This window comes from Strigops habroptila, chromosome 13, assembly GCF_004027225.2.
Source record: "Strigops habroptila isolate Jane chromosome 13, bStrHab1.2.pri, whole genome shotgun sequence".
NCBI lineage: Eukaryota > Metazoa > Chordata > Aves > Psittaciformes > Psittacidae > Strigops > Strigops habroptila.
Window position 1 is genome coordinate 94,648 of NC_044289.2, and position 21,161 is coordinate 115,808.

General features: G+C 51.7%; 1 pseudogene; it reads left to right on the forward strand.

Annotated features, from left to right (window-relative positions):
• Window positions 1-3,372: 3,372 nt before the first annotated feature.
• Window positions 3,373-21,161, forward strand: part of LOC115615363 — a 53,998-nt pseudogene continuing 36,209 nt past the window's right edge.

Genomic DNA, 21,161 nt, shown 5'->3' on the forward strand with positions numbered 1-21,161 from the left:
AGATAGCCTCTGGTTTATGCAGGGTCTGCAGCCACACTCCAAGGGACACCTACTCCTCCTCCACCTAGGAACATCAACCGCGCTCCATTGCTGGGCTCAGTCTTGGTTGTAAGGATTTGTTAAAGCTCTGAACCATCACCTTGCTTCTTGCTGACTTCCCTCCACCCTCTCTCACCTCCCTACACACTGCTCATTGCCAATAGTAGCTAACTGAAGAGTTAAGCAGCTCTCAAGGCTTTCCTCAGGGGGTGACAATGTTTCTCCATTCACCACGGATGTGTTCTAGAAAGGCCACTTGAGGAAACCCATCCAGATGTGTGAGGGGAGGACTTCCCTGAGGACCTCTGTGCTCTTGCAGGTCTGAGTGCTTTTGCACTTAGGCTCCAGGAGTTCATTTGGTGCCATTCCTTTGGGGTTCATTTCTTGAAACAGAAAGCTTTGGGCTGATCTGGATTCCTCCGAGGTGGCCTATTGTTCCACAGCACTTCTTGGTGCTGAGAAACTTATCATAGTATCATAGAATCATAGAATAGTTAGGGTTGGAAAGGACCTTAAGATCATCTAGTTCCAACCCCCCTGCCATGGGCAGGGACACCTCACACTAAACCAAGGCTCTCTCCAGCCTGGCCTTGCACACTGCCAGGGATGGAGCATTCACAACTTCCTTGGGCAACCCATTCCAGTGCCTCACCACCCTCACTGTAAAGAACTTCTTCCTTATATCTAATTTAAACTTCCTCTGTTTAAGTTTGAAGCCATTACCCCTTGTCCTACCACTACACTCCCTAATGAAGAGTCCAACTTGATTTCTTTAAAGTTATTGCTATCATTCGCTCTTACTTGACAAGGTAGCTCTAACTGCACCGTGGGTAACCTCTGGCAGGAAGCTGCTTCTCTCTTTGCTGACTGTTATCATTTACCGGCAACAGCTGTCTCCTGAGAGGAATGCTTCTTTCTATGGGTACCTGGAGAGATCATTCTTGCGCTGTGAGGAGGCTGTCCTGTGAGGCCTGTCAGACTTGCTCATACTTCTTCACCATCAGAGCTGCTTCCCATGGAACCTCCTGGATCAGTCCCCAAGCAACTCCAAGTCTTCTCCTCTGGAGTCCAGAGTCTCTTCTCTGCTGCCGGCCTTCCTCATGTCCTTTGGCATCTGAGTCCCCACTATTGCATGCTCATGACAGCCAAGGCTGACATTGATGGACACATCCAGGCCAGCTTTTCCTTGGTGGCCAGGAGCAGATCCAGGGGAGCATCACGCTTGTTGGCCTGTCTTGCATCTGTGTTGAGAGGTTGTCCCAAGACCGTCCAGACTGTTGCACCCTGTTGCTTTGCCTGGCCAGTGAATGCCGGGGCAATTCCAGTTCCATAGGAACCTGCTCATTAACCTGGAGACTTCCCCAAGTGCTGACAAAAGACCTTTTCTGTTTCCCCTCCCTGATCAAGTAGTTTGTAACTGTGAGCACAATGTGCCTCTTACCGACTCCTCTGATCCTCAGTGACAAAAGCCAACCCAACCTGTTGCCTGTCACAGAGAGGACCTCCAGAAATCCAAGCTTCCCCTTCATGCAGCAGGCATCCACCCTCTTCATCCTTCTTGCCTCCATGCTACACTATGAGAAACCAAGACACCATTTTATAGACAGCATCGGTCACTTTTCCAGCCTCACCAGGGTTGGTGTGAGGTTCCCATCAGAGTCTGCCCGGGCAGAGATGCCCTTGGGCAGAACCCTGCTGTTAGCCGAGAGAAGAACACATAACCACTCTAAGGAGGTTATATGTGGTGCTTTATTTCGAGGCCCCGGGAACCAAGGGTACGCACCCAAATCTGGTTTCAAAGACCGTCACAACCGCCCGGAATTTATCCTACTGAAATTTCACAATCTAATGTATATTCAACAGGTTACATCCTCCTCTCATACATATGTATTTATAAATTGCATCATCTCCTGATTACATCATCAGTTGTTTCTGCGCTTGCGCAGCCCCCTTCTGGTGGTCGTCAGGATGGAGTAAGTAGTCTTCCTCAGATGAAGTAAGATGTCTTCCTCGCTATGTCCTTTTTACCTTTTAGAGTCCTGGATAAATCCCAACGATTGTGCTTGCGCCAGTATTCTTCTCTCTCTCCTTGACTGGTTCTTAGTATACAACTCTGTTTCTTAACACAATTAAAAGTTCTACTTGAATAATCTTTAAAGTACTGTTCCTACCAAACCATCACCTTATAAGGATATCGCTTGAATAGTCTCATAAATCTACGTCCACATCCTAGGTACTAGGCCTTTCTGACCTAGTAACAAACTTAACAAAACACAAATCAACCAAATCAGTAAGGCTAAATACTATATATATATATTGATTAAAACTTGATTAAACTTCTGTTAATCAAACGTTATGATTTCTAACACTGCTGCCGGGAGGGGTGTGCAGGGCAGAGCTGAGCACACAGCCCATGGGATGGGCTCTGGCAGCACTGAGAGGGAGCAGAGCTGGGCACAGAGCAGCAGCTCCTGGCAGGGACAGCTCCAGGCAGCAGAGCCATGGGCAGGGAGTGGGGAGAAAGTGCAGCCCAGGCCTGGGGAGGCTGCCTTCAGGCAGCTCTCTTGGTGTCTGGCACTGGAGGTGGCTGCTGGCCGTGCTCTGCTGGGCAAGGAGCTGACTGTCTCTCTAGAACATCTCCTCTGCAGTTCCCTGCCTGTCTGCTCTGCCTGCCCTGCTGGGCTTGAGACCTGCCCCCAGACAGGCACAGCTCTCCCGCAGGGTCCTCGCAAGTGTGGAGCCTTCCCTTGGGGGTCAGCACTCTGCACTCAGAGTCATTTGCTTCTGCTGCCAAGGGATGTGTCCTGCTCTGTCTATCACACTTTCTCCTACTGTTCTCCTGACTTTGCACTAAAGCAATGACAGCAAAGCCCTTTTATCTGTCCTGTCCTGGCGCTCTTCACATTTCACTCACAAAAATAGAATTCCTAAAACTAAAAAAAGAATTTGGCAGATATGAATGTAGGGGGAGGGGGAAAAATGCCCTTGGGAGCCACATTGCTTCTCCGAGCGCACTCAGCCACCAGCACCAGAAACAGGAAAATGCGCTTGAACATGGGGGTGCCTGTGGAAAATTTAGTAGTTCTTCTCTGAAAGGTCTGTTCTAACTTGTCACTGCCTGTTCCTCCTTCAACAGTGGAGGAGCTCCATAAGAGGAGGCAGCAGATGCCCAACAGCATCGCCATCACCCATTTCCTCCTCCTGCCATTCGCAGATATGCGGAAGCTGCAGCTCTGGCACTTCTGGCTCTTCCTGGGCATCTCCCTGGCTGCGCTCCTGAGCAATGTCTTCATCATCACCAGCACAGCCTGCGACCAGCACCTCCACACCACCATGTATTTCTTCCTGCTCAGCCTCTCCCTCCTGGACCTGGGCTGCATCTCCATCACTGTCCCCAAATCCATGGCCAATTTCCTCTGGGACACCAGGGCCATCTCCTACACAGGTTGTGCTGCACAGGTCTTCTTTTTCATCTTCTTTATTGGTGCAGAGTATTCTCTCCTCACTGTCATGTCCTATGACCGCTACGTGGCCATCTGCAAGCCCCTGCACTACGGGACCCTCCTGGGCAGCAGAGCTTGTGTCCACATGGCACAGCTGCCTGGGGCACTGGGTTTCTCAATGCTCTGCTGCACACAGCCAATACATTTTCACTACCCCTCTGCTGAGGCAATGCTGTGGAGCAGTTCTTCTGTGAAATCCCTCAGATCCTCAAGCTCTCCTGCTCACATTCCTACTTCAGGGAAGTTGGGCTTCTTGTAGTTGGTTTCTGTTAAGCGTTTGGGTGGGTTTTTTCATTGTGGGTTCCTATGCACAGATCTTCAAGGCCATGCTGAGGATCCCCTCCGAGCAGGGACGCCACAAAGCCTTTTCCACATGCCTCCCTCACCCAGCTGTAGTCTCCCTGTTTGTCAGCACTGCCATGTTTGCCTACCTGAAGCCCCCCTCCATCTCCTCCCCATCCCTGGATCTGGCGAATGCAGTGCTGTACTCGGTCGTGACTCCAGCAGTGAACCCCCTCATCTACAGTCTGAGGAACCAGGAGCTCAGGGATGCTGTGAGGAGGCTGTTGACTGGCTGTGTTTCAGCAGCCATAGACTGCCTGCTTTCCTCTGCAAAGGTTCCCATTGTAGGTCATTGCCATGGGCATGATGCTGCCGCCATCACAAAGCCGTGGTGGTCACTGTGGAGATGCCCATTGTGACGGAGGCCCCCACGGTGAGCGTGGGCTATTTAAGGAGCAAGAGCCCTGCAGTAAACAGTGCAGACGAGACCCCTCCGTCGCGAGGCTGCATCTCCCCGGGCTACCCTGCGCATCCAGGTACGTGTTCTTTGACTTTTCAATCCTAGTTTAGTGTTTGCTTGAAACACGTTGTGGGTGTGTGCTCTAAAGGGAGGAGAAGCTGTCAGTAGATGTGCTGGTGCCATCCCAGCTGGAGGAGCAGGGGAGAGGTGAGGAGGAGGCCCTGGGCTTGTTCATGTGCTTGGAGCTCAGCTCTGCCTGCAGAGGTGCTGGGGGCGAAGCAGAAGCCTTGTGTGTGCAGGAGCTGCTGGTGTGAGAGGTGCTGAGAAGGTGTCAGGGCAGGAGCAGCCCCTGGGCAATGCAGCTGCTGGTGCTGTCACTGGTAGCCCTGTGCCGAGCATTCCAGAAGGCACCATGTGAGCTGTTGGGTTCCAGCAATGGAAGCCCTCCAGGCTCTGTGGAAGGCAGCTGTGTCCCTCACAGACTAAGGCAAAGGCCGCTGATGCCCACCGGGAATTCTGGCAGACGAGAGGAATGTTGAGGCTCCGCCAAGGATCTGGGAAGAGCGTTGGCCATTGTGTAAGGAGGAGGAGGCCCGGGCAGGTACCGCCGATGCCTGCAAACACCCGCCAGGCATTCCAGAAGGTGGGAAGGAGCTGGTGGGCTCTGGCCACACCTGCGCAATCCTGACTGCGGCAATGCCCGCGGGAGCCCCTGTGCTCCCACGGCAACAGTGCCAGGACAGGAGCTGTTGCTGGGCCTCCCCTGCCCTTGGCAAGCACTGCTCCAGCCCCAGCAACACTCGGGAGCTGCGCTTCCTCAGCCAAATAATGCTGCTTCCAGCTCCATGCCCATCCAAAGAGCCGTGCTCCGAGAGTGCAAATGTCCAGCCCCTGCTGCCACAGCAAAGGGGCCAGGACAGGGTCAGTGTTTAAACCCAGCCAGGAACTCAGCACCAGCAGCCGCTCACTCAGCATGCGGGTGGGATGGGGAGGAGAATGGGACCAATGTAAAACCCACGGGTAGAGATGAGAACAGGTCAGGAACTAAAAACAAAGACAATGCAATATTAGTATTCTTGTTATTAATAAGAATGGAAACAAGAAGGGGAGAGATATGGAACCAAAAGGGGAAAGAAAACACCAATAGGCAGCAGTGATGCCCAGTACAATTGCCCAGCACCTGCTGAGCGACACCTAGCCCGTTTCGAGCAGCGACCCATCCCTTCTGGGTGACTCCCCCCAGTTTCTATGGCCTGAGGTGTCATGGGCCCACCGGGCTGAAAAGCATTTATATTAGAGTGTATAATTTAGAATACTAATATAGATATATAAACATTTCTATTATAATTATATATAATAATCACATTTTATTATAAATTATTATAAAAAGAAGTTCGGGTTAGAGTTAGGGTCAGGAACAGGGGTTTCACTCAGGGATGGGGTTTAGGGTTTCCGGTTAAGGTTTGATTTAGGCCACGGCATCACGGCAGGGAGGGGATGAGGACTTCAGGAGTTTGAGGGATACCACTGCTGTTTTGCGGGCTCTGAGGATATTTTAGGGTGTCCATTGGGTGTTGTGCGGGTGGTTTGGGGTTTTTTTGAGGTGTTTCAGGGGTGTTTCTGGGTGCTATGGGGCTGGTTTAGAGTGGTCCACTAGAGCAGGCTCCAAGCCCCTGTGTCCAACCTGGCCTTGAACACTGCCAGGAATGGGGCAGCCACAGCTTTGCTGGCCACTCTGTGCCAGTGTCCCACCACCCTCACAGGGAAAAATTCCTTCCTAAAGTCTGATCTAAATCCCTCCTCTTTCAGCTTAAAGCTGTTCCCCCTTGTCCTGTCACTGCACACCCTTGTAAGAAGCCCCTCTCCAGATTTCTTGTAGGCCCTGTTTAGGTATGGGCTTAGTAAGGCCTCACTGGAGCCTTCTCTTCCCCAGGCTGAGCACCCCCAGCTCTCTCAGCCTGTCTTCATCAGAGACGTGCTCCAGGCCTTGGAGCATCTTTGTGGCCCTTCATAAGGCCATCAGTGTAGGATCTTGAGAGAAGAGAGGTTGGAAGGGACCCCAGGAGGTCTCAAGTCCAACCTGTCAGAAACAGGGTCAGAGCAAGTGGTTCAAGGCTTAATTCAGTCCCAGTTGGAAAACCCCAAGGCCAGAAACTGCACAGCCTCTCTGGGTGACCTAATGCAGCACTTGCCTCAGCCTATGGGAACAAGGTTTCCTTATGTCCTGGCTGAACCTCTCCTCTGTCACTATCCCCCATTGCCTTTTGTCCTCCCACCAGGCACCATGGTGAGGAGCCTGGCTCTGTATTCTCCATGGCCTCCTTCCCGGTACAGGCAGCCAGTCCCCGACAGCTTTCCCTTCCCAAGATCCCAGGTCCCCATCAGCCTTCCCTTCTCCGGGCTGGACAAGCCCAGCTGCCCCAGCCTCTCCCCACAGGCAGTGTGCTCCAGTCCCTGCCTGCCCTGAGGGCCCCTTGCTAAACCCACTCCTGCTTGCCAATAGCGTTCCTGAATTGGGGCTCTGAAACCTGGATGGAGTATTCCAGAGCGTCCCTTCCCTTGTTCTCCCAGGAGCCCAGCCCAGCTCAGCAGCAGAGGCCCAGCCCAAGTTGGCACTGCGTCTGCCCCTCTGGGCTCCCTCCAGGGCTCCCTGGGGCTCCAGGGGAACAGCATGGGAAACAGCCTGAAGCAAGCACTGATGTTCCCTCCCTCAGCTGGGAGGAACAATTATTTCTGCAGTGTCATTTTTCTGCTGAGAGACAGAGTTTGGTCTAAACAAGAAGATTTTGTAGAATCATTGAACCACAGAGGTTGGAAAAGACCCTTAAGATCGAGTCCAACCACTAACCAAACACTGTCAAGTCTACAACTGAGCCATGTCCACAAATGCCACATCTCCACGTCTTTTAAATACCTCCAGGGATGGTGGCACAACCACTTCTGTGGGCAGCCTGTTTCTTGTCCCATCATTAGACAGGATAGCCAGACTAGGACAGGCAGGGATCTCTTTTACCCCTGCTGAAGGAACAGATTCAGCCTGGTTAGTTCAGGCATCTCCTCCTGGGATTGTAGCTCTGGGGCTGGAAGGGGACTCAGCTCCCTCCCAGGCTCACCACAAACCCACAGGAGGTGGGATTCCTCCTGCCTCTGGTCAGGTGTTCGTTAAAAAGGCACCTACATGTGAGCTCCTTGTCTCAGCTCTCACGGTCATTAACAGTGATGGGGGCCAGGAGGGAGGTGTCCAGATGCAAATCTCTGGTGACATTTGGCATTACAGGGTTGATCAAAGTTACATGCAGGTAATAGTGACAAGTTGAAGATATGTGCAGCACTTGGGGAAGTCTCCAGATTAATGAGCAGATTCCTATGGAACTGGAATTGCCCCGGCATTCACTGGCCAGGCAAAGCAACAGGGTGCAACAGCCTGGAGGGTCCTGGCACAACCTATTAACACAGATGCAGGGCAGGACAACAAGGGTAATGCTCCCCTGGACCTGATCCTGGACACCAAGGAAAAGCTGGTCAGGATGTGTCCATCAGTGTCAGCCTAAGCTGTCATGAGCATGCAATAGTGGGGACTCAGATGCCAAAGAGCATGAGGAAGGTCAGCAGCAGAGAAGAGACTCTGGACTCCAGAGGAGAAGACTTGGAGTTGCTTGGGGACTGATCCAGGAGGTTCCATGGGAAGCAGCTCTGATGGTGAAGAAGTATGAGCAAGTCTGACAGGCCTCACAGGACAGCCTCCTCACAGAATAAGAATGTTGTCTCTAAGTACCCATAGTAAGAAGCATTCCTCTCAGGAGAGAGCTGTTGCCGGTAAATGATAACAGTCAGCAAAGAGAGAAGCAGCACTGGTCTAGCAACTTCATGCCAGAGGTTACCCACGGTGCAGTAGAGCTACCTTGTCAAGTAAGAATGAATGATAGCAAAAACATTAAAGAAATCAAGTTTCTCAGTACCAAGAAGTGCTGTGGAACAATAGGCCACCTCGGGGGAGTCCAGATCAGCCCAAAGCTTTCTGTTTCAAGAAATGAACCCCAAAGGAATGGCACCAAATGAACTCCTGGAGCCTAAGTGCAAAAGCACTCAGACCTGCAAGAGCACAGAGGTCCTCAGGGAAGTCCTCCCCTCACACATCTTAATGGGTTTCCTCAAGTGGCCTTTCTGGGATCCATCAGTGGTGAATGGAGAAACATTGTCACCCCCTGAGGAAAGCCTTGAGAGCTTCTTAACTCTTCAGTTAGTTACTAGTGGCAATGAGCAGTGTGTAGGGAGGTGAGAGAGGGTGGAGGGAAGTCAGCAAGAAGCAAGGTGATGGTTCAGAGCTTTAACAAATCCTTACAATCAGACCGAGCCCAGCAATGGAGCGCGGTTGATGTTCCTAGGTGGAGGAGGAGTAGGTGTCCCTTGGAGTGTGGCTGCAGACCCTGCATAAACCAGAGGCTATCTGAGAAGTTTCCCTCATGGGAACATGCCTCAGCGTGGCACATGGGGAATGCCCACTTCTGGGGGTGCCTGAACACTGCTCATCATACTCCATGAGCCGACCTTCCTGTCTCCCTCTCCTGCACTACCCAAACTTGCCTGGAATGCAGGAACCATCCCTGAGCCTGGAGAATACAGAAACCTCCTGGAGTGAGGTGTCACTGCTGCAGGGGAAGTTCAAAGGTTCTGGGAGACGCGAGTGCGTGCAGAGAGAGGGGTGTGCGCAGCAGAGAGGGTGCTACAGGCAGGAAGCTGTCTCAAACGAGGTGCGCTGTCCCCAGAGCATGGGATACCTTGCACCCAAGGACACCACCTTTCCTTTTGGCTCTTGCCAGGAAGTTCTCAACCCACACCATACCCTTTTCCCACTGCTCTCCCATGGTGCTTAGTTCTCTGTACTGATGACATCACCCATTGCTCTACAAGCCTCCTGTAGATGGCATTGCTGAGGGATATTCACTCCACCTGGTGAATTGACACTATAGGAGCAGCCTTGAACTACTTGATTTCAGAGATGATGGAGGTTTTCTTGGGAGTGGGAAGAGAAGGAAGCTTCTACAAAGTGCAGCTTGGAAGGTTCAGACTTGAAGTGAGGAAAGAGAAATGTCACTCCAAATGTGGACTTGTGGTGCAAGAGGTCACACCCAGAGGGAGTCTGGATCAGCCCATGGCTTTGAATTTCAAGGAACAGAGAGCGATGGGTGGAGAGATGTGACTGAACGTACAGAAATGCCAGGTGAGAGCTAGGTGGGAAAGCAAGAGGAGTGTCAACAGCCTGAAGGGAAGGAGGTGCAGGCATGGGCCAGTGTAGGACAGCCTGCAGCAGAGATGCCTGAGGATTCTGGCAAGGCTGAAAGGCCCAAAAGAACAAAAGGTCTCTGTCCCCTGGGCTATGGCAGTTGCCTCTTTCAGCAAGGCCTGTGAGGAGAAATTTCATTCTCAAGATTTCAGGCTCTACTTCTCCAAGGGCTGTGCTCAGGGCTTGGCCTTTCTGCTTCAGCAAACCAACCAAAGGTTTTCTCACCATCAGACACCTGCATTTTGCCTTTGTCTCCCTGTAATCACAGCCTCCAGTTACCTGCTTTAACAAGTCCCTGGGGAGGCTTTGTCAGTAACAGCCCTCAGTGGGGCCCATTAATGCTGGTAGGACTTGGGGCTTTGCTTCTGACTTGGACTTCTTGAGAGATTTCTTCAGTCTCCTCTCATTACCTGAAGATCATGGACTCAGCCCAAATATACCAATGGGGCTCATTAAAACCCTGGTGAAAACTCTGTGATTTTTGTCAAGTCTTCCAGATTGTCTTCCAGGGAATTGGGGAGGTTTCTGAGTGCAAAAAGATTATAAATAGCTTCTGAAAAAGTTATTTGAAAGTGTTTATTTAATTACTTTTCAGTTTAGAAATTCCCATTCCATTGCTGTTGATCCCGAGTGTCTCTTCCAGAGGCCTGGACAGGCAGGAAAAGCAGCCCTTAAGGTCCAGCACTGCACTGAGCACCTCGATCCTCACGTCCCCACCCAGCATTGCTCTCATCATCCACCTGGGACTTGCATCACTTCTCCTCACATCTCACTTCTCCACTGAAGCTGGCGGCTGGATGGTGCAGCTGCTGTGCACCAACTCCCAGCCTGGCTGCCTTAGAGACCTGCCTGCCCACAGGCACAGCAGAATTGTTCCTCTGGGCAAGCAAAGCAAAGGAAAGCAGGACAAAGTGTCCTACACAGTAAAATACACTTGGGCGCCACATGCCTGGTACAAGCAGCACCTCATAGGGTCACGTTCCTCCACAGGGATAATCAAGTGAGAAATCTTTTAGAGACACAGGTAGAGAGAAAGAGGTAGCTGTGAACATGATTAAAGACTTGTCCAAGGAGACAATTAGACCATAGAAAGACGTGTAAGCCTTTCCTGCCTGAAGCTCAAAGCAGCAGGTTATGTGAGAGGACTCTGAATGAACAAAGAGTGAGGGGAGGAGACAAGTGAAGAGTAAGGGGCAGGGCCTTTGTCTAGACAGCAAGCTGAAAAGAGGACTTCGGAGCTGGTCACTGTGTCCTGGACAGGGGAAAATCTATGAAAGATGAGAGGAACGAAGCACGTGGTGTAACAGGCAGGACAGTGGCAGTGCAGTTACAGGGGAAGATCATAATTCCTTTGGGATCCCCCTTGTGAAAGTTGATTGGATTGGGAGAGGTCTCTTGGGAGAGAGGACAAGGACGTGTTGCACTTACTTTTGAAAAAAGGCCCCAAGTGCACCCCAGGGTAGCACAGGCTGTACAAGCTGCATTTGGTGAGGCGGGTGCCAGCATCAGAGTCCTCTGGGGTGACATTTCTGGGCACCTAAAAGCCGTACGAAGGGTAACTCCTGCCTGGCCAAGCTGAGAACCTGCAGTTGTGTGTGAGGAGGCAAAGAGTGCATGTGGTCTCCCTCAGCTCCAGCACAGCTCTTGACACGGTCTCCCTCAGTGCTGCTCTACCCAAGGGAAGCCATTGCAGTCTGGGTGGGTGGATAAACAGGAGGGTGAAGCCCTTGTGTCAGCAGAAACAGCTCCAAGAGTTGAGGAGCCAGCAGGGACATGCCAAGCAGCAGGAGATGCAGGTGCCTGCTCCTGGGCTGTTGCCTCCGCAGCCACCAGGACACTACAAGGAGCAGCATAAGCCAGGGCCCTTCTCCTGCCCCAGTATCCGCAGCGCCAACAGTGCCACCATCAGTCGGGAATGTTGGGTGGCTCCCGCCGGCATTGCCTGAAGCTCAAGGGCAGCTCAGCATTGCGGAATGTCGGAGGGTTTCTGCTGGCATTGCCAGAGCCTGCCAGGACCAATGCAGGACATGGACAACCGATTTTACTGAGACTCCCTGATTCCCATCCATGAGCTGATCCATTGATTGGAGAGCCCAGGAGTGCTCAGCAGGACCCGCTCACCCTTTAATAGCCCCATATGGCCAGTGTGAACGTCTAATGCAGAGTGCAGACTAACAGGAGACTATCGTGGCCTGAATGAGGTCACGCCACCACTAAGCGCTGCCGTACAGGACATGCTGAAACTTCAATATGAACTGTAGTCTAAGGCAGCCAAGTGGGATGGCGCAATTGATATTGCCAATGCATTGTCTCAATCCCTTTGGCAGCAGAGCACAGGCCCCTGCTGGCAGCGTGAGGAGGAAGCGGGATCCAGCAGTGGCAGCATCCAGCTGGTGGCAGTCGCTGGCCCCGAGCCTGCCCAGGCCTGGGGAGCCCTCACTCCCCGCTCTGCAGTGGCTGCCCCAGGCAGCCCTGGGCTGGCTCCAGCGCAGAGCTGCTCTCCTGGGGAGCCCCCAGCTCCTGCCAGGCCACCCTGGGGTGGCTGGGGGGTCTCTCTGCCCCCCTGCGCGATGGAGGGATGTGGGCAGGGGGAGGGAAGGGCAGCGCAAGGGATGGGACCACTCCGGGGAGTGTCACAGACCAGGTCACAAAGGGCCCCGCTGTGACCCGCCGCCGAGGGCGTGAGGAGCAGGGCGTCCAGTGCAAGCTGGACCTGGAGCTGGGATAGTCCCTGTGCCAGGAGCTCTCCTGCTCTCGGGAACCTTCTCTTCAGCTCTCTTTGGACCCAGCCTGGATGTGCTGTGCTTCCTCCAGCTGCCATGGCCCTCAGTGGGCAACGGGGGCACTTGCTGGATCTGCTGCTGCACGCCTGAAGGGAAATGGACTTGGAGCTGTGACTCGTTGTGCATCACAGGGCAATGGTTCATCCTTGTGGGGATAACTGAAAGGGTTTTATTAATGACCAATGGTAATTAATCAGCGCCTGAATTAAAATCAAATGGTAATCCTATGTTGATTAAGCAATAATTGAAATTTATTTCAACAGTGGTTTCACAGGGATTTGAAGATCACGTAAATGATAATTCGGACAACAATACAGACAACGAGTTTGCCTTCTGGTACCTAACGGGATGCCTCCAAGAAAGCTGGAGGGTTACAAGCGTATGTAGTGATAGGGCAAGGGGGAATGGCCTTAATCTGACAGAAAGGGGAGATGAGATCTTGAGAAGAAGTTCTTCCCTGAGAAGGTGGTGGGACAGTGGCACAGGGTGCCCAGAGAAGCTGTGGCTGCTCCATCCATGGCAGTGTTCAACACCAGGTTGGACACAGGGGCTTGGAGCAACCTGGTCTAGTGGAAGGTGTCGCTGCCCATGGCAGGGGTTGGAGCCGGATAAGCATTTTGCATGTGAATGAGCCCTGTGGTGCCAAGTTCCTGAAATGCAGGTACTGAGAGAACGAACAAGAGCCTCAAGAAACAGAAGGCACAAGAAAACCCCAAGTTTCTGAGAGCGCTGGAGGCCCCACTGTCCCTGGAGGCCCTTGTGTTTCTTTATCATCAGAGTGGCCAAGTCCTGACTCCCAGGACTTGGTAAAGGAGATCCTTTCCCTCCTGCAGTGCTCAGGGCTCTGCCTGGGGCAGTGGAGTGTGTGAGTGAACTTGGTGGTAGATTGTGTTCCTTTGCACACAAAGCTGTGGTTTTCTGGGCATTTGGCAATGCCTGTGAATTCCTCACAACCTGTCCAGCTTCTTTCATAGCCCTGCTCACAGTTCTCAATCACCTCACATGTCCCAGTTCCTTGCCTGCAACCTCCAGGTTGTCCCAAGACCCTCCAGACTGTTGCACCCTGTTGCTCTGCCTGGCCAGTGAATGCCAGGGCAATTCCAGTTCCATAGGAACCCGCTCATTAACCTGGAGACTTCCCCGAGTGCTGACAAAAGACCTTTTCTGTTTCCCCTCCCTGATCAAGTAGTTTGTAACTGTGAGCACAATGTGCCTCTTACCGACTCCTCTGATCCTCAGTGACAACAGCCAACCGGACCTTTTCCCTGTCACATAGAAGACCTCCAGAAATCCAAGCTTCCCCTTCATGCAGGGGACATCCACCTCCTCATCCTTCTTGTCTCCGTGCTACACCTCCTGGGGTTCCAGCCACCAAGGGGACATGAGATTATCTGTACAATTCTCCCCTTACAGAGCTAGATCTAAGGAAAAGCATTTTAAATGATGCATCCCAGAGTCCAGTGTCTTTCTTCACTGTGCTTGGAGAATGCTGTCTCTGAAGGCCAGATATATTCAGACACACAGTTAAAATGCTTGGGCTGTTCCTTACATGAATCATCAAGGGGGTGAGAAAAGACCTTGCAGTGATGTACTTCGTGTTCACTCAATGACTGCACTAATGGGTGGCAGAAAGGACAGACCTTGCTTCACTGATAGCAACTGATGGCTGATGCCTCTGAGTGCTACAAGAATATTCCCAAAGATATTGTCTTGTCTCTATATCAGCCTGCGCGTATCTTCGACTTGTCTCTATTACCTGCATGTAACTTTAACCAGCCCTGTAATGCCAAATGTCACCAGAGATTTGCATCTGGACACCTCCCTCCTGGCCCCCATCACTGTTAATGACCATGAGAGCTGACACAAGGAGCTCACATGTAGGTGCTTTTTAATGAAGACCTGACCAGAGGCAGGAGGGATCCCACCTCCTGTGGGTTTGTGGTGAGCCTGGGAGGGAGCTGAGTCCCCTTCCAGCCCCAGAGCTGCAATCCCAGGAGGAGATGCCGCAATTAATCAGGCTGAATATGTTCCTTCAGCAGGGGTAAAGGAGACCCCTGCCTCTCCTGGTCTGCCTGTCCTGTCTAATGATGGGACAAGAAACAGGCTGCCCACAGAAGTGGTTGCATCACCAACCCTGGAGGTATTTAAGAGACATTTAGTTATGGCACTTGTGGATATGGCTCAGTGGTGGATTTGACAGTGTTAGGTTAGTGATTGGACTCGACCTTAAGGGTCTTTTCCAACCTCTGTGATTCAATGATTCTACAAAATCTTGTTGTGTAGACCAAACTCTGTCTCTCAGACACATTTCTCAGAGAAATGACACTGCAGTAAGACAGTATGCCTCCCAGCTGAGAGAGGGAACATCAGTGCTTGCTTCAGGCTGTTTCCCATGCTGTTTCCCTGGAGCCCCAGGGAGCCCTGGAGGGAGCCCAGAAGGGCAGAGGCAGTGCCACCTTGGGCTGGGCCTCTGCTGCTGAGCTGGGCCAGGCAGCTGTGATGCAGAGAGATGCTGGCAAGCGGGCAGCGCTGCAGAGAGACAGCTCTGGCCAGGAGCAGGGTTGGGGCACTGCCTGCAGGCACCAAGGGCAGACCTGCGAGCCTCAGAGAGCTTAAAGGTGCTTGGCAGTGGAGGATGCTGAGAGCTCCCTGCAGGAGAAACCTTCCCAGCCCTGTGTGTGGTAAGGCTCTGGGTGCAGGGCAATGCAGCTGCAGTTCCTGGAGGGATCTCCTCAAGCTGCTGCCTCGGACAGTCCATGGGATCTGTCAGGAGGACTCTCTTAGCTTCTCCGTGTAGATAAGGAGGAGGATGTGCTCCAGAGCAGGGCTTCCCTGTGCGCCATGCGAGGTCCAGGAGAAGACAGGTCCCTTGTTGCGGGGCTGGCTGCAGGGTGTGAATGTGGGTGTGCAGCCAGGGGTGCCCAGCGCTGTCCTTGCGAGCAGGGTCCCTGCACCCCAGGGGCTGTGTGCCGGGGCAGGGACTCTGCCACCTGCCAGAGTCAGCACTCAGCCTGCCCGGGAGCTCCCACGGTGCTGGGGGAGAAGTTGGGGGGGAAGGATTGACCCCAGCAGGGCTGGGCAAGGTCTTTCTGCTATTGAGAGTGTTGTGCCTTGTCACAGCTTCAGCTCGTCCTCATGGCTACTCCAAGAGAACTCATTAAGGAGCACAGCAAGTTCGTGGCTCCTGGAAAGAGAAGGATCTTTCCTGACTCTTTCTCTTGTCATCTGGGTTTGGTGCTTGAGATGGAAATTCATGCTTCTAGTTAGGAGTAGACACTCTACTCTGAAAGACGAGTAAGCCTGGGAGAAGCACCCCAGAGCAATGTACCCTCCTGCATCCCACCAGCTCAGAAGTGACATCCCCTTTCCAGCCACATCAGCTTTTCTGTGATCTTTAGCCCTGAGCATGCAGAGATGCCCTTGGGCAGTGCCCTGCCCCTGGGAGATGTCTGCAGGCAGAGGTGGGCGCACAGCGAGTGGGACGGGGTTTGTGAGCTCTGGCAGGGAGCTGAGCTGGGGACAAGGAGATGGCTCCTGGCAGGAACAGCTGCAAGCAACAGAGACATTAGCAGGGAGCTGCTGCCAGAAATGCTGGGGAGGGGGATGTGGGCATCTCCCTGCTGTTCCTCTGGCGAAGACACCTTCCCCTGAGCAACTCCTCCCTTGTCCCCTTTCCTACCCTAAGTAGAGCCTCTTTCCTCAACCCAGGGGGTTTTGGTCATGTGTTGCCCTGCAGCAGCAAGAGCCCAGAAAAGGACAAACCCTGATTTCTATCTTCTTTGTGTGTTCCTCCTCCCTTGGCTGGAGCATTGTAAGAACATGGAAATACTGATGTGCAGCTGCATATGAGCAACTGCAATGATCCCTCTGTGTCCCATTCGGGGAGGGGACAGATGAGAAGAGGTGAGGAGTCTGTCAAGCTGCTCATTGAACCTGGATCCCTCTACTCGCAGCACTGTCCAGTTTCCTCTTAGCGGAACACCTGAGTGTGATCCTCCTCCAGCTCCAGGCTGCCAGCACAGGGCAGATGAGAACAGCACTGACGGGCAGAGCAGCTCTCCTCTCTGCACTAAGGGACCATAATTTTGCTGCTCAGGACCCACAGGATTTCCCCTGGAGTAAAATGTCAGGGGATTCAACCATCCAAAATGAACCCTCAATGTGTCAGGTGCAACTAGAACAAAATAAACAGAACAAAGTTACCTCAGCTTAGTTCTGCTTTGGGCAAATCACGAGCATCAATGTCTAAAAGCTCTTTGCTAGATGATGGGTGAATTTAATTTGAGGTCAACATGCTCTCCTACTTCCTTGTGGCTGCACAGCAAGAAGGACTCCTCAGGAGCCCATGACAGAGTTCCTGTTCCAAATGGTCCCCTCAGGCAGCAAAACCTGGAGCTCAAGTGAGGGAGGTGAGCAGATGGTTTTCCTGAAAAGAGTCTGAGTGTGGGGAGGCAATGAGACATGAAATATGTTTTGCTTAAAGAAGTCTGGCCTAACTCAATCCTGCCTTTTCTACCTCAACAGAGAGCCATATCCAGAGGCAGCAAATGTCCAATGGCAACTTGGTCGCTGAATTCCTCCTCCTGCCATTTATAGACACGTGGGAGCTGCAGATCTTGCTTTTCTGGCTCTTCCTGGGCATCGCCCTGGTTGCGCTCCTGGGCAACAGCCTCATCACCATCACCATAGCCCGTGACCAGCACCTCCGCACCACCAGGTACTTCTTCCTGCTCAGCCTCTCCCTCCTGGATCTGGGCTCCATCTCCACCACTGTCCCCAAATCCATGGCCAATTCCCTCTGGGACACCAGGGCCATCTCCTACACAGGTTGTGCTGCACAGGTCTTTTTCTTTCTCTTTTTCATTTCAGCAGAGTATTTTATCATCACTGTCATGTCCTATGACTGCTACATGGCCATCTGCAAGCCCCTGCACTACGGGACCATCTTGGGCAGCAGAGCTTGTGTCCACATGGCAGCAGCTGCCTGGGGCAGTGAGTTTCTCAATGCTCTCCTGCACACTGTCAATACATTTTTACTACCCCTTCGCCAAGGCAATGCTGTGGAGCAGTTCTTCTGTGAAATCCCTCAGATCCTCAAGCTCTCCTGCTCACATTCCTACCTCAGGGAAGTTGGGCTTCTTGTGGTTAGTATCTGCTTATCATTTGGGTGTTTTGTTTTCATTGTGGGGTCCTATGTGCAGATCTTCAGGGCCGTGCTGAGGATCCCCTCTGAGCAGGGATGCCACAAAGCCTTATCCACATGCCTCCCTCACCTGGCCATGGTCTCCCTGTTTGAAAGCACTGACATCTTTGCGTACCTGAAGCCCCCCTCGATCTCCTCTCCATCCTTGGTCCTGGCGGTGGCAGTGCTGTACCCAGTGGTGCCTCCATCAGTGAACCCCCTCATCTACAGCCTGAGGAACCAGGAGCTCAAAGATACCCTGAAGAAGCTGATGCAGTCAGTAGTCTTTCAGCAGCACTAAGCTGCCAGAGTACCTGGGGAGCCTCCTGGGATTTGGATATTTTATCCATGGACACCAGATTTGCACGGAAATGTGTGTATCCACTCCACTTCTTAAGAGGCATGAACGCAGTCTGTGTGACCCAAAGGTCTTTGCACATGTGTCTGGCAGGCTGGTAAAGGGGCCTCCCATGTGAAATCTCTGTAATAAATGTGGATTTCCTCATTGTAGATGTTGGAGGTTGGGCTCTTCTTCCAAAGCTGAGGTCAGGAAAAGGATGAAGAAATTGCCCTCACCCGGCCATGCTGCTGTGCTGGTGAATGGCATGGACTGATGTGTTACACAATGAAACTGGAGTGAGCTGTCACTGGCCGCCTTGCGAATCATCCACTTCCAGCACTGTCCCCTCAGCACACATTTATGGATTAGTTTTGCTATGTGTCCATTTCCCTCCTGTGGTTGGGCTCAGTGCCTGCACTGGCGGAATGGCCAGCCCTGCTCAACCTCTCTCCTTGGCCACAGCCTGGCAGATCCCAGAGCAGGGATGTCTGCGAAACCCCACACGGATGCAGATAGGGCTGGGTAGGCTCAAGGAAGAGGCTACCTCAAGTAGGAGGAACAGAAGGGGGACAGCGCACAAAGGGATGCCATGGTGTCCTGGATTCAGCTATAGCAGTCATTTTTCTCCTTCTTAGTAGCTGGCGCAGTGCTGTGGTTTTTAACTTTCAGCCTGGGAACAACGCTGATAACACCGATGTTTTTAGTTGTTGCTAAGTAATGTTTACTCTGACCAAGGATTCTCTCAGTCTCATGCTTTGCCAGGGAGGAGGGGAAGCCGGGAGGAAGCAGAGATAGGACACCTGACCCAAAGTAGCCAAAGGGATATTCCATACCATGGCACGTCATGCCCAGTATATGAACTGGGGGGAGTTACCCAGAAGGCCCAGATCACTGCTCGGGTCGGGCTGGGTATCGGTCGACGGGTGGTGAGCAATTGTATCCTCTTCCCTTGTTATTTCACTAATCATTATCATCATTGGCGGTAGCAGTAGTGGTTTTGTATTATACCTTAGTTACTGGACTGCTCTTATCTCAACCCGTGGGAGTTACATTCTTCCGATTCTCCTCCCCATCCCTCCGGGAGCGTGGGGAGGAAGAAGGGGCGGGAGTGAGTGAGCGGCTGCGTGGTTCTGAGTTACCGGCTGGGCTCAAACCACGACAGTTCTTTTTGGCGCCCAACATGGGGCACGAAGGATTGAGATAACGACAGATCTGACCAGAGTGTGTCTAATCATATTTGTGATAAGCATTCATTGTTACTACTCGTCACAATGGTGATTTATTGGCTCTCAGAGTTGTTGCACTTGATCTCAGAGTTTCAACATGTTGTACCTTACTTACAGCCAGTATTTGCTGTTTTACTGTTGTTGCGTGAAAAGGGTAAAATAATTTGGCAGAAAATAAACCCCCTTGCTTTCCAGCTGGTCCTCAGATATCAGAGGGGCTGGGTGCGGCTAGGCTTAGATTCTGAGTGATGCTCAATTTGCCACTATCAGTCCGGTCGCATTCAATATATTGAATAATCACGATTCCAGATGCACTAATAGTGCACTGCACCTTCAGTCTAAACGTGCTCACGAACTAGCAAGGCCACACTGAGGGAGCTGGTCACGTTCAATGAGAGATTTACGATTAGCTACTTAAACAGTGCAGTTTATTAAAGCAACAGATATAGGTTCTTGTGGATTGCCGGTGATAAATACACTGTCTGCAAAAGCACGTGCAAATAACAAAGTATACAACCGCGCGACAAAGTTATGAATAATACAGCCTGGCTTTAAAGTATAAAAGTAAAAAGTAACTCTATATAGAGATTCCTAATTTTCCCGGGGAAGCACTGCATACAGTGCAAGTCTTACCCAAAGGCGTCCCTATGGGGGGGAAGAAAGGTCCAGGCCGTCGACCGGTCCCAGGACTCGAGAGTAGTCAGCTGACAGGGTCTTCCTTGGCTCGTCCACGATGATGTCTTCCCTAAAGCCCCCCACTTTTTGGGTCATTTTTATAGTATTTTTCACTTTCAAGGTGGAGCTTGAGTGACTCTAGTCATACATACCTTTATTGTTATTGGTGTAAACTTTCCTTGCTTTGCTTTTAAAGGTATATGCCATAAAAAATTCAAAGAGCATGCTCAAAGAGGGGTGGTCTCACTTTGCAGGCGGGTGGCATTGGAGGTGGAGGTGTGTTTTCATATTAAAATGCATTATAATGAAGCAAAGTTCACACAAAGGACAGCATTTTGTCAAAAGACAACAGGCCGTTGGCTCAGGGCAGCAAGTATGCAGCTTATCAGTTTTAAGTACCACCTAGTTCCCATCTCTGCTGGTGTTGGGACAGAGTTTGGCTGCAGAATCTCCACTCTGCTCCATCCTCCGTCAAGCAATGTTGCCATGGGAACCGCTGTGGAGTGAATTCCTGGCATACCACGTGCACCTGCATCTTACCCTGAAAGTCCGTTTTTCCTTTATGTGCAAGCAATGCTACATTTTTAAATATAAGTTTAATTTCTAAGTCATATTCAGTAATTATCCCACAACTGTTTATCAGCTGGGGGGCCTGGGCTAAGGTTCTTGTTTCACTGTACTTCATGGTAATGACTTGTAATACAGTAGACTCATTGATCATGAAACTGGTCTGGCTTGCACTTCCGGTGTGGCCATCACCTCTATACTTTGGAAGGTATATAATGAAACTTTTTAGCAATTGCATATCTTTTTTTTTCTCCTCGGGGGGGTCAACCTAAAAAGGAGGCATTCCCTTACACTCCCCACTCCCCCACCAGCCTATTTACAACAGCATTTGAGAGTTCTGAAGGTTTTGGATGGCCTTTGAATACCCTTGAGACCTGCCTGCTGATTGTGCTGGGGATCAGCATGTTGGCAAACATACGGAGTGTGTTTTATCCATGGCCATCCCACCCTGGGAACACCCTATGTTGTCTGGTCTCGAAAGTTAAGCAGTACTGGGTTCAAATCTGGTCTAGGGTTAGATGGCGGTATAGGAGGACCACCAAGAGATTTTCCCTGAGGCTGGACAGCCATGAGTGGCAGGGTGTGTGGGATAGTATGGGCAAGTATTTAGGCCAGTGGGCCCCTCCAGTGCTTTGGAACTTCACCACTGAACAAGTGCAACATCTGGAAAAACTAGCAAAACACTTAAACGAGGTGTGCTGTCATCCTGGTTATACCAGAGAGGAACAAATCATGGCAACGTGCTGGGCTTTGCCTACGCCTACAGAGCCCTGCTCAACAGTAACCTTTAAAGGGAAAAAACGTCTCTGGATCTGATGGC